The sequence below is a fragment of the Palaemon carinicauda genome, chromosome 2, assembly GCF_036898095.1.
Source record: "Palaemon carinicauda isolate YSFRI2023 chromosome 2, ASM3689809v2, whole genome shotgun sequence".
NCBI lineage: Eukaryota > Metazoa > Arthropoda > Malacostraca > Decapoda > Palaemonidae > Palaemon > Palaemon carinicauda.
Window position 1 is genome coordinate 130,047,833 of NC_090726.1, and position 11,600 is coordinate 130,059,432.

Genomic DNA, 11,600 nt, shown 5'->3' on the forward strand with positions numbered 1-11,600 from the left:
TCTCTCTCTCTCTCTCTCTCTCTCTCTCTCTCTCTCTCTCTCCAGCAGAGTTTCTATGTACCATTGTAATATGGAACTTACCCAGCTAATTAAACATACGAAGTTTAGTGACCCTTAAATAAAGCTACTTTGTAAGCACGATATTACAACATGTCTTTTATCACCGTTAAAAATTCTTTGACAAAACTATATTTCAAATTCTAAATACACGTGAACACACTTAAAAATACAGTGCATAAATATAAAATGTAGGGACGTAGCTATCGCTCTATATTTTCTCAGTAGACGCTCAAGCCAACAAAAATTATCTAGGCATTTCCATCAAGTTTTATAAGAGGTGATACGACGATAGTGTCCACACAAATTTCTAATCAAACTTTTCTTGTCGCAAACATTAAATCTGACCGGAGGTAAGTTCGACAGACTTGGAAAAAATGGCGTATCTTAGACATTAACATCCTCGTTTGAACTTGTAGCAACCATAAATTCACTACATTACAAAATATGAAATTACAAATCTCCCGCAGTCCAGAATATCTGAGTCCGTCAGGTGATAACCATGGTATAAGAGGGATTCAAGATTAACTAACAATGCATTCGCCACGAAAATAAATGGTATTAATTTCTAGGGAAAAAATTATCAAAATAAGAATAAAGTAGACCGTTAATAAAAACCTTTATACTAGCGAATTTCAGTGGTTTGAATGTAAAACTTTAACCTCAGCATTTCGTTACAAACTCTGTTTTTTTCTCAAAGTAAAATCTTTACTATGATGCTCATTGCAACAGAGCTACATGTCAAGGGGGCCATACTGTAATATTCCAAATTACACGTCGCGAGCTTTAGGTCTTACCACTGGTGATTTATTTTGCCGCAAACAGTTATTTGGCTTGAAGTTAATTTTTCTTGCCTTTCCATTCTTAATTAAAAAAATCTTTTATTGACAGATTCTGGTGTTGAAGAACTTCCGTCCGACAAATTTATTTTTTATTTTTATTGCGAACTCCAACTAATATAGGCTGTTTTTAATTCCAAATGAACTGACTGGTTTCACAACCGTTCAATATGCTTTCCAAGGCCAATTCAAGGCGAGTTAAGGCTTCAGTAATGAAGGTGTTGATATGCAGGGATGCATACGAGTCTGTTGATGATTCAAGTTCCAAAATAATAATTAAATGATAGTGGGTACCATAATATTGAGAGAGAGAGAGAGAGAGAGAGAGAGAGAGAGAGAGAGAGAGAGAGAGAGAGATTCGGTAACTGACTATTCAAATATGAACATATATATATTATATATATATATATATATATAATATATATATATATATATATATAATATTATATATATATATATATATATATATATATATATATATATATATATATATATATATATATATATATATATATATATAACAAGAGAAGGGAGCAATCTTAGTTAAAACACACTTCACCATTCCTTCCTATCACACACGAACTCTTTTTCTTGCTAGATATTACAACCGTTCCTTTGCAATGTCTCTCACACCATCTACCCAATGGTTACAACGCCTCTTAACACTTCGAGTTATACTCTCTTTTCCGCAACCTATCCTTCATCACTCTTCCTACATTGGTAAACCTTTTTAAATTAGTCTGAACCATATTTTTACTTGAAGTAACTCTTTCATTGCTTCAAGAAATCTCGCCATGTGTTGAGTCTTCCTCCACTACACTCTAAAAACAGATCACTTCAACCATTTTGATCTGATTATAGTCATATCAATTCTCCGCACTCCACTTCTGTAAAGAAGAGCTGGCTCAAGATTACTCGATATATTTCCACCTGGCCTTCCCAGGGCAATTCAAGTATTGGAACTCCTGTGCATACACCCGGTTGTCTGTCTTTATTAACATATTCTTTAATCTTACAATTATTTTTACTTCATTCTTACATGATAAATATCAATACATGTCTTCATTGCTCAATCTTCAAGGTATCCCTCTTATTCGTTGTCAACATTTATTTGCAACATTATCCTTTTGCAAACACATTAAAACTCTTAATATCTTCACCAGTTTCTCTCCAATACCTAATTCACATACATACGTACATACATGCGTACATACGTACATATATATACACACACACACACACACACACACACACACACACATATATATATATATATATATATATATATATATATATATATATATATATATATATATATACATACAAATATAATGTATATATATATATATATATATATATATATATATATATATATATATATATATATATATATATATTCACATAAATAATATATGTAATATATACAGTATATATATATCCATACACATATACATATATAATCAATATATATATATTATATATATATATATATATATATATATATATATATATATATATATATATATATATACTGTAAATGTGTGTGTAATGTATACAGTATATTCATATATAAATGTGCCTGTGTATTATATATACATAAATACATATGAAAATATAAATCCATTTAATTAACTTATGCATACACGTTACACACACACACACACACACACACACACACACATATATATATATATATATATATATATATATATATATATATATATATATATATATATATATATATACTGTATATATATACTGTATATATATACTGTGTATGTGTATACTGTATATAATACATATATGCATACAAACATACATACACATACATACATACATACGTATGAGTGTGCAATACAGTTTATTGTTTTATCTCTCTTTCTGGCATAATTAACTACTATTTCGACTCGTTCCTTACGACTCTACAACCAAAATCTGCAAACTTTGATGTTGAAGGTGAACCAAATTAAAACACGCATTAAAAAAAATCGTATTTTTGGAGAAACGTTTATCCCTGAACACTAGTCCAGTTCCTAGCCATAGTTTACCAACTTTTACTTTTCTCCGTCGACGGCAAAACTACTACCTGTAACGTAATTACCACCATTAGCCTCCGAATAAAGATCCCACATGAACCGCTAAATGCCATTGGACAACTGGTTATTTGCCAGTTACAGTAGTGACACGGTCCCCAATCCCTTTTGTACTGTTGGCAACCACATATCAACGTCTCTCTCCCGTTCTCATGGTTAATATGTTATTATTTTATACGGTTAAATGAAGTCAACACCTGAATTGGTTTTGTCCTGAATACTTTATTCAAATATTAAGCGATGAACAATTTATTATCCTAATTCAAGATGGTTTAACCATTTAACCAATCATATGATACTGGAAAACTTTCAAACCTGAATAAATACTATTCAGTTTTAATTCTAACAGTAAACACTTTTGAACTTATTTACACACAAAAACCTAAGAACCTATCATAATAGCTAATTATTCTTCAATGTTTCTATGCAAAACATGATTTCCCAGGAACTTTTCACTCTAAGAATAAGTGGTGGCATTATTTTCTTCAAGATGTTTAGATACGAAATAATTTCCATAATATTCTTACATTTTACATACCATCAGATTCGTCTGGTTAACACAAGTCATTTATCCTGAGTAAAATTAGTACACGGACTGCAAAACCATATATATATATATATATATATATATATATATATATATATATATATATATATATATATATATATATATATATCATCAGCCGTGACTATTCCACTGCTGTACAAAGGCCTCAGACATGCCCTTCCACTTGCATCTGTTTATGGTCATTCTATACCAGTCAATACCCACACATTTTCTTAGCTCGTCATTCCGTCGTCTTCTCTTCCTTCCCCTGCTTCTTTTGCAATCGGTAAGGACCCATTCTGTTATTCCTAATGTTCATCTATTATCTGTCATTCTCATTGTGTGTCCTGTTCAGGTCCATTTCTATTTCTTAAATGCTGTTAGAATATACTCTACTTTGGTTTGCTCTCGTATCCATGTTTCTCTTTTTCTGTCTCTTAGTTTTATTCCTATCATTATTCTTCCAATGGCTCTTTTAGTTGTAACTAGCTTATGTTCTAAGGCTTTAGAAAGGCTCAATGTTTCTGATGCACAAGTTAATACTGGTAGGACCATCTGATTAAATACGGATGTTTTTGATGAAGTTGCATTTTACATTTAATAATCTCAATTTGTTTATCAAAAGCTCTCCATCACATACTTGTCCTTTTAATTTCGGTTTCACGTCCTGCGGAAACTCTTCTCTCTCTGTCCTAAGAGATTCGTATATAAACCTTATTTGTTGTCTCTGGATATTTATTGAGCATTATCATAGTTTTACTCATATTCATTTTCAGTCATACATTTCTGCTTTCTCTATTCAAATCTTCTATCATGTATAGAATATATATAATATTATATACAGTATATACACTGTGTATGTACATATATATACATATATATATATATATATATATATATATATATATATATATATATATATATATATATATAGTGTGTATGTGAACTTCTTATTACACGAAATTTCCTTTAATATTCCATTTCCCAAAGAGTGCATTAATCTTTTAAAATACAAATGAGTAAATGTAAACCCTGCCAAAACTGAATCAACGCCGGTAAGCAATAAAACACTTGTAACGTTGTTTGTCACTTACATATCGCCTTTCACAATTATGGATTTCTGCACATGAGCTCTTTTCAATACACATTTTGTAATCCCAAAGATTAACACACACACACACGCATATATATATATATATATATATATATATATATATATATATATATATATATATATATATATATATATATATTGTAAATAGTACCAAGTGGTCTTACAATCAAAATTAATGAAGGCGCAAAATTCCATGCCATCCAGATGATTAACAATCCTTCAACAATTTTAAAAAAGTAATTTTAAAATTAGTCTTTTCTGAATCACAAAGAACAATAAAAACCAGCTAATATATGAGCGTTAGCCTCACCAACTATTTTCCATTTCATCTTCCCAATATTCATTGACAAAATGATAATGTCTAACATTTTACTACTTCAAATTAAACTGAAACAAGAGAAGAAGGAAGACAATTAGTTAGTAAAATCCCATGCAATCAAACACCTTGCTGGTTTAATCTTTCAATAGTTCAAAGTCACATTACCGCAATGTTTCCTAAACATGCTAAGCCTATACAAAGCGTAAACAAAATTAATTGACATTTTCTATACAGACGCGATACTAATGCACGACCAATCTAGCCCGAATATGATAAGAGAGGAAGATGGTGATATCAAGTGAGTGAGGGAAAGATAAAAGCACCAGCAGGAAAAGAAAATGTAGAAGTTAGGCAAAATGCAAACGGTAAGAAAACTCGAGATGTAATGTAGAAGTTAGGCAAAATACAAACGGTAAGAAAACTCGAGATATTCCCCCAGCCTTGTAAATTTTCAATGGAAACAAGTCTTATCAAATGATAGATTTATTCAACGATCAGCAATTACTCGCTTCAAATGAGCCGGTGATTACAATATTTGATTGGCAGATCAGTTAAAGTAACTTCAGCAGTAAAATTCTTTCGATTAGGGGAGTTAAGTTGGGAATAAAGTTAGGGTTAATCAAATAATTTTGTCATGAAGATACTTTAGGTGGGGTCAGTTAAAGGTGGGTACGATTGCGAAATTATTACTAAAGCACACGAAACAACTCCACAGAAGCATTTCCAATAAATTGATGCGTGTTTAAGACAAAATCATTGTCAATTTGGTAAACCAGAGAGAGAGAGAGAGAGAGAGAGAGAGAGAGAGAGAGAGAGAGAGAGAGACCAAACATTTATCTTTTAAAACCTTAGTACCAGTGAACGCCATTCCAGAAAAAAAATCAAAATATGTCTCTAAGTATGAAGACCAGTAACGATCGAGCGCCGATGTTAAACTATTCGTTCACTTTATTACGTCTCCTAATCGAAACTTTCACCAATCTATAGAACCGCCTGCCTTAGTATGCCCCCGAGATACGACTCCAGTTGAGGTCACGGGGAGAGCAGGCTATTGTAAATAGTCTAATGCTTAATCCAAATTGCAGTCCCATTAAACCACCGTAATAGGGATGATCAGTAGTCTACATGTATTTGTGACGTGAATCAATGTTATAAGCTCAAACTAAACTGCCCTTATTGCTGATATACACAATCTTCTTAAGAAGCGTCCGCCCTAAGCTCGGGAAATAATCTCGATTGGAGTTTGTACTATAAACTATAATGCATCAAGATCTATATTCTTTTTCGCCAAATTTTTCCTCAAAGGGAATAACATTGACAGAGTAACGATATTCAATGATATGGCATTGCAATTTCCAACAGAAAGGGAAAACTGGAAAAACATTCTTGAAGGGTAGAAACACGATTTGCTTCTACAATTAAATCACCATCAGCAATACTAATCAAAACCGTTAATTCCATCCACGTGTCTCAATACTTTACTGCACGATATCACACAATACACTGAATCATCTAAAAATCGAGAACTAAAAGTGACAATGCTCCATCATTATATCGTAAATCGTCTCTACATGAATTACGACGAATCACGGATGCTATAAACGCAAACTCAGTTAACATTCGAATTATACCACGACTGTCTCTCTCTCTCTGCCAGTCAATCCTTATAATTCATTTTACTCATTCACTTTTCATGTTTCTTTTGACTATACACTAACAACCAAGAAGTACTTTTTAATAATAGTTTAGTTTAAGAGTCACTTCCCGGTAACAGATACTGTATGTTCTGACAGTATATTTTGCTGTCAAAAAAAAAAAAAAAAAAAAATCGGAAGCTGTCACTCAAGTCCCTTTTTATTACCCTTGTCACCCAACTTCACACCCTCATCTGAAATAAGGAAAGTAGATAAAACAATGGCCCTAGCACTGAAAGAAATAACGGACTGTCCTTTAAAATAAGATCACAATAATCAGGGGAAATTACTATGGTGTATACTTGGCTTTTATACGATTTATCCTTCAAACTCAACTTCCTGCACGCCATTAGAAAAATTTTATATTGCAATCCACCATTAAATCGAGCAATGATTCAATTATGAAAAGGATTCAGGGCATAACATAAAAGTACATTATAATGAACCTGGAGATATTTAGCCCATAACATAAAAAAACTTATTCAATAACAATATTCACAAAGGTTTTGACACTTTCACAAATTCACGAGCGACTGAGATGCAAAATCCACTTCCGTTACTTCATATCAAAACTGACTGAGTGAACAAAGGCTCGAGGTGCTTCTGTAGCTCCAGAAAACCAAAAGTTCGACTGTACCTTCAACAAACCGAGGCAACAATGATATAGAATTATCGACAGGTACACGAATTAATATGCAGGTTAATCAAGAAAATCAATCTAAAATTCAAATCTATTTTCTTGCTATTGCAATTTCGTGCCTTACAATGGAAAAAAAAAAGTTTTTTTTTTTTTTTTTTTTTACACCACGTATCTGGATAACAATGACACTGGTGTTACTATCGGAAGTTATTTCTACTTATTTCAAGAAAAACATTCATTCTATTTCTATACCCGACAATTAAGATTCTACATATGCAATATCCAACATGGAACAAAATCAATATGAAAGGCTTAGAATGCATTTTAGTATGAAAAAATGCCACAATGGGATGGATACAACGGAATTCTAATCCAAGGGCACATTGACACTTGGGGCATCACCCACTGCACGCCTATCAATAAAGATCCAAAGCTAATTTAGTAAGTTCCATAACTTGGCTTAAAATCAAAGGAAAATTTAACTGTCTATTTAAGATGAACAATCAACATAAGGATATATCAACTCCGCTTATAATGTATACAATTCGACTATAAAATACATATTCAAATTGAGTTGGTTATTTTGTTAAAACAATTTTTGTTTCGCTTTATATAGTTAACTTATGCTGTGGGTATTTCACTTTTGTGGTATCGATTGATTACGTTTCCCTTTTCTTGACAGGTAATATTACCAGGTTCAATATATATATATATATATATATATATATATATATATATATATATATATATATATATATAATATATATGTGTATATATATATATATATATATGTATACATATATATATATATATATATATATATATATATATATGTCAGTCATATATTATACTACCTCAATATCTGGATTCTCTCTATACCTCGGGATCAGAGACCCAAGGGGGAATCAATTCAACGATAATAGATTCTGGACGGCCACGTGGCTATTTTTCATGTCACTATCGTGCCAGTTTCCGGACCAGGGTTCGATTCCCCGGCCGACCATAGGCTATCATTTTTTAGTTTATTCCCCACTGGGTCTCTGATCCCGAGGTATAGAGAGAATCCAGACATTACGGTAGAAAAATATATGGCTTATTTGAATATGAAAAACGTCAACATGTGAAAAATTTATTATATATATATATCTATATCTATCTATCTATCTATCTATCTATCTATATATATATATATATATATATATATATATATATACATATATATATACATATATATAAATTTCCCTAAATGTAACAAAATAATAAGTGATCTTTCACCTATATAAACCTTAATAAAGTTTGCCAGCAAAATACCTTTCTAAAACATAAAATTGTAACAATGACGCCTTCGGCAGCAAACCATTCTACACTTCCGTAAGGCACGTGGTTTGTAATTATGGAAAGATGACTTCTTTAAGATGTTTAACGTAAAAGAGAGAGAGAGAGAGAGAGAGAGAGAGAGAGAGAGAGAGAGAGAGAGAGAGAGAGAGAGAGAGAGAGAGACGCTTACTGCCGTAAAGCCGATAATCATGCTTAAGTCTACAGGGTTAGTAAGAATGACTAATTTTTCTTGGAAGTGCAAGTCCACATGAATACGACTGTACAATTTCTCCCAAGCAAGAAAACTAAAATAAATCAATAAAATCGAATATATTTGTAAATTTCATTCGCATGCAAATTTGATATAAATTTGATAAACTTTGAGAAAATTATCCAGACTGATTATTATTATTATTATTATTATTATTATTATTATTATTATTAGCTAAGCTACAACCCAAGTTGGAAAAGCAAGATGCTTGCCCAAGGGCTCCAACAGGGAAAAATAGCCCAGTGAGGAAAGGAAATAAGGAAATGAATAAACGATATGAGAAATAATGAACAATTAAAATAAAATATTGTAAGAACAGTGACAACATTAAAGCAGATCTTTCATATATAAACTATACAAAGATTTATTGTCAGCCTGTTCAACATGAAAACCTTTGTTGCAAGTTTGAACTTTTGAAGTTCTACATATTCAACGACCCGATTAGGAAGATCACTCCTCAACTTGGTCACAGCTGGATTAAAACTTCTAGAATACTGTGTAGTATTGAGCCTTATGATGGAGAAGGCCTCACTATCAAAATTAACTGCATGCCTAGTATTATGAACAGGATGGAACTGTCCAGGAAGATCTGAATGTAAAGCATGGTTAGAATTGTGAAAAATCTTATGCAACATGCATATCGAACTATTTGAGCGACGGTGCCAGAGATTAATATCTAGATCAGGAACTGCACACATGAACTAATCTTAAAGACACGAAAAAATATAGTACAGAAATGAGAAAATAAGTCTAACAATTACATTTCTAATAATTTTGTACAATCATGCAAAATTGGGCATAAACGTTCACATGAACACCAAGAGATCCCGGTCAAAAGAGAACAACCGATGGTATAAATTAGTAAGCGAATACTGAAGAGAAAGTAGTGCCGTCCATAACAGATGGCTCTAACGTTGGTAATTGAACGTCTTAATAAGAGGAAAAGATTGCAAAAAGAATATATAAAAATACCGTAGGCTCACGCGTGAGGCGCAGCTTTGAAATAATGAAAGGGAAAGTTACACCAATCCATCAAAGGGATAATTGGACACATGATCTGGCGTTGCGACAACTAATGTCCTTCGGTGTAATTGTCAACAAAATTGATAACTAAATAGAAAAATAAATATCATAGGTCTATTGATCAAATAAAACATACTGTAGACTTATTCATATAATTTTGTGCACATGCAAATTGCGCAGGCGTACTTTCATAGAGTAATGAAGTTTCATAAATTAATTTCTGTTATTTTTCATTAAACTAACATATCACACATTTTTTTTTTTTTTTGGAAAAAAGTCTAACTCTATCATAAACAAGAGTATAGAAGTAAAGTATCTGTCAGGTAGCAATTGCTAAACAATACAAACCATTTTCTCTCTCTCTCTCTCTCTCTCTCTCTCTCTCTCTCTCTCTCTCTCTCTCTCTCTGTTTTTTTATGATAATTCAGTCATCTGCTCTACTTGGTAACGTTAATTAGCCAGACGGCGTTAGACATACTATTAACACGAATAGTTTTCCCTAATCGCGGGTTAGTATCGGTTTCGAAGTTCAGTGAATGAATGTTCATCACAGCACTTGACGATGCCAAAGGTTCCAGAGACAGACACAGAGAATTAATACACTGCTGAAATCTATATAAGACCAACCAATTTTAAATTAGACGCTTTTAGAGCGAAGCGATGTGAAAATATGAAGCCATGATAAACTTTTTCTATAGAAAGAACTTGAGAAAATGCCAGAATTTTTGGAGTTCCCCCTATTCTTAACTGGACACTGGTGAAGAAAGGTAAGACATCTACAATAACTAGCACGAAATGAACAGGTGACATAAAGGTCTACGGAGTTCACGCAGTAATTACAACTCAACCACAGTGAGAAAAAAAGACAACCACTGAAAGCAAAATAAACATAAAATTAACAAATTGTATGAGGATGAAGTAACTACTACAGATGAACAAATCCATCAGCGTCATATTTTGCATAAATAAAAATGTAACGAATTACCATAGTTCGTAAAGGACCTAATCTGACAAAATTACGCAAATGACGTTAATAAACGAACCGTATAGAGTACATCCAAATTCATTATCTCTCAAATAAAATTACCGATACTGAAGACTAAACTTTGTAGAAATTTGCATATCACTCGGCTTGTCATTTTAACCCACAAAATGTGATAAAAGCTGTAAACAACTTAATTACTGCCCGAGTACCATTATTACTGATTTCATTATAAGAGAATGATTGTCGACATTGATATCTATTGCAAAGGACTGTTGTATCACACACAAACGGTAATGCACTTAAAGGTCTAAAACAGGATGTTAAAACCAACATTCGCTTACCTAAAACATGCCTGTATCTAATATGTTAAAACATTAGACCTAATCATTGAGTAGATTGGATTCATAATTTGGACAATATAGCCAAGTACCGGGGCTTGTGAGGCCATTCGGGTATCATGAGCAATTATGGGAAAACCGAACACTTGCACTATAAAGTAAAAGTTAAAAAATTCGATAATATACGGAAGAAAGGAAACAGGAACAGAAAACTGAAAATTTATGGCCTGGCCTATGTAGACTAGAGACAAGTATATCCATTCTACGAAACAAAATAATTCCAGCACCAGAATTACAAAAACTGTATTTATAATACCTCCCAAATCATTACCAGCAAGATATGATGATAATATCTCGAGAGGA

General features: G+C 32.1%; 1 protein-coding gene across 8 annotated transcripts in view; it reads right to left on the minus strand.

The window, feature by feature from the left end:
- Positions 1-11,600, minus strand: part of LOC137626954 (alpha-N-acetylgalactosaminidase-like) — a 219,820-nt gene that overhangs the window by 97,362 nt on the left and 110,858 nt on the right. The gene's annotated exons all lie outside the window — the stretch shown is intronic.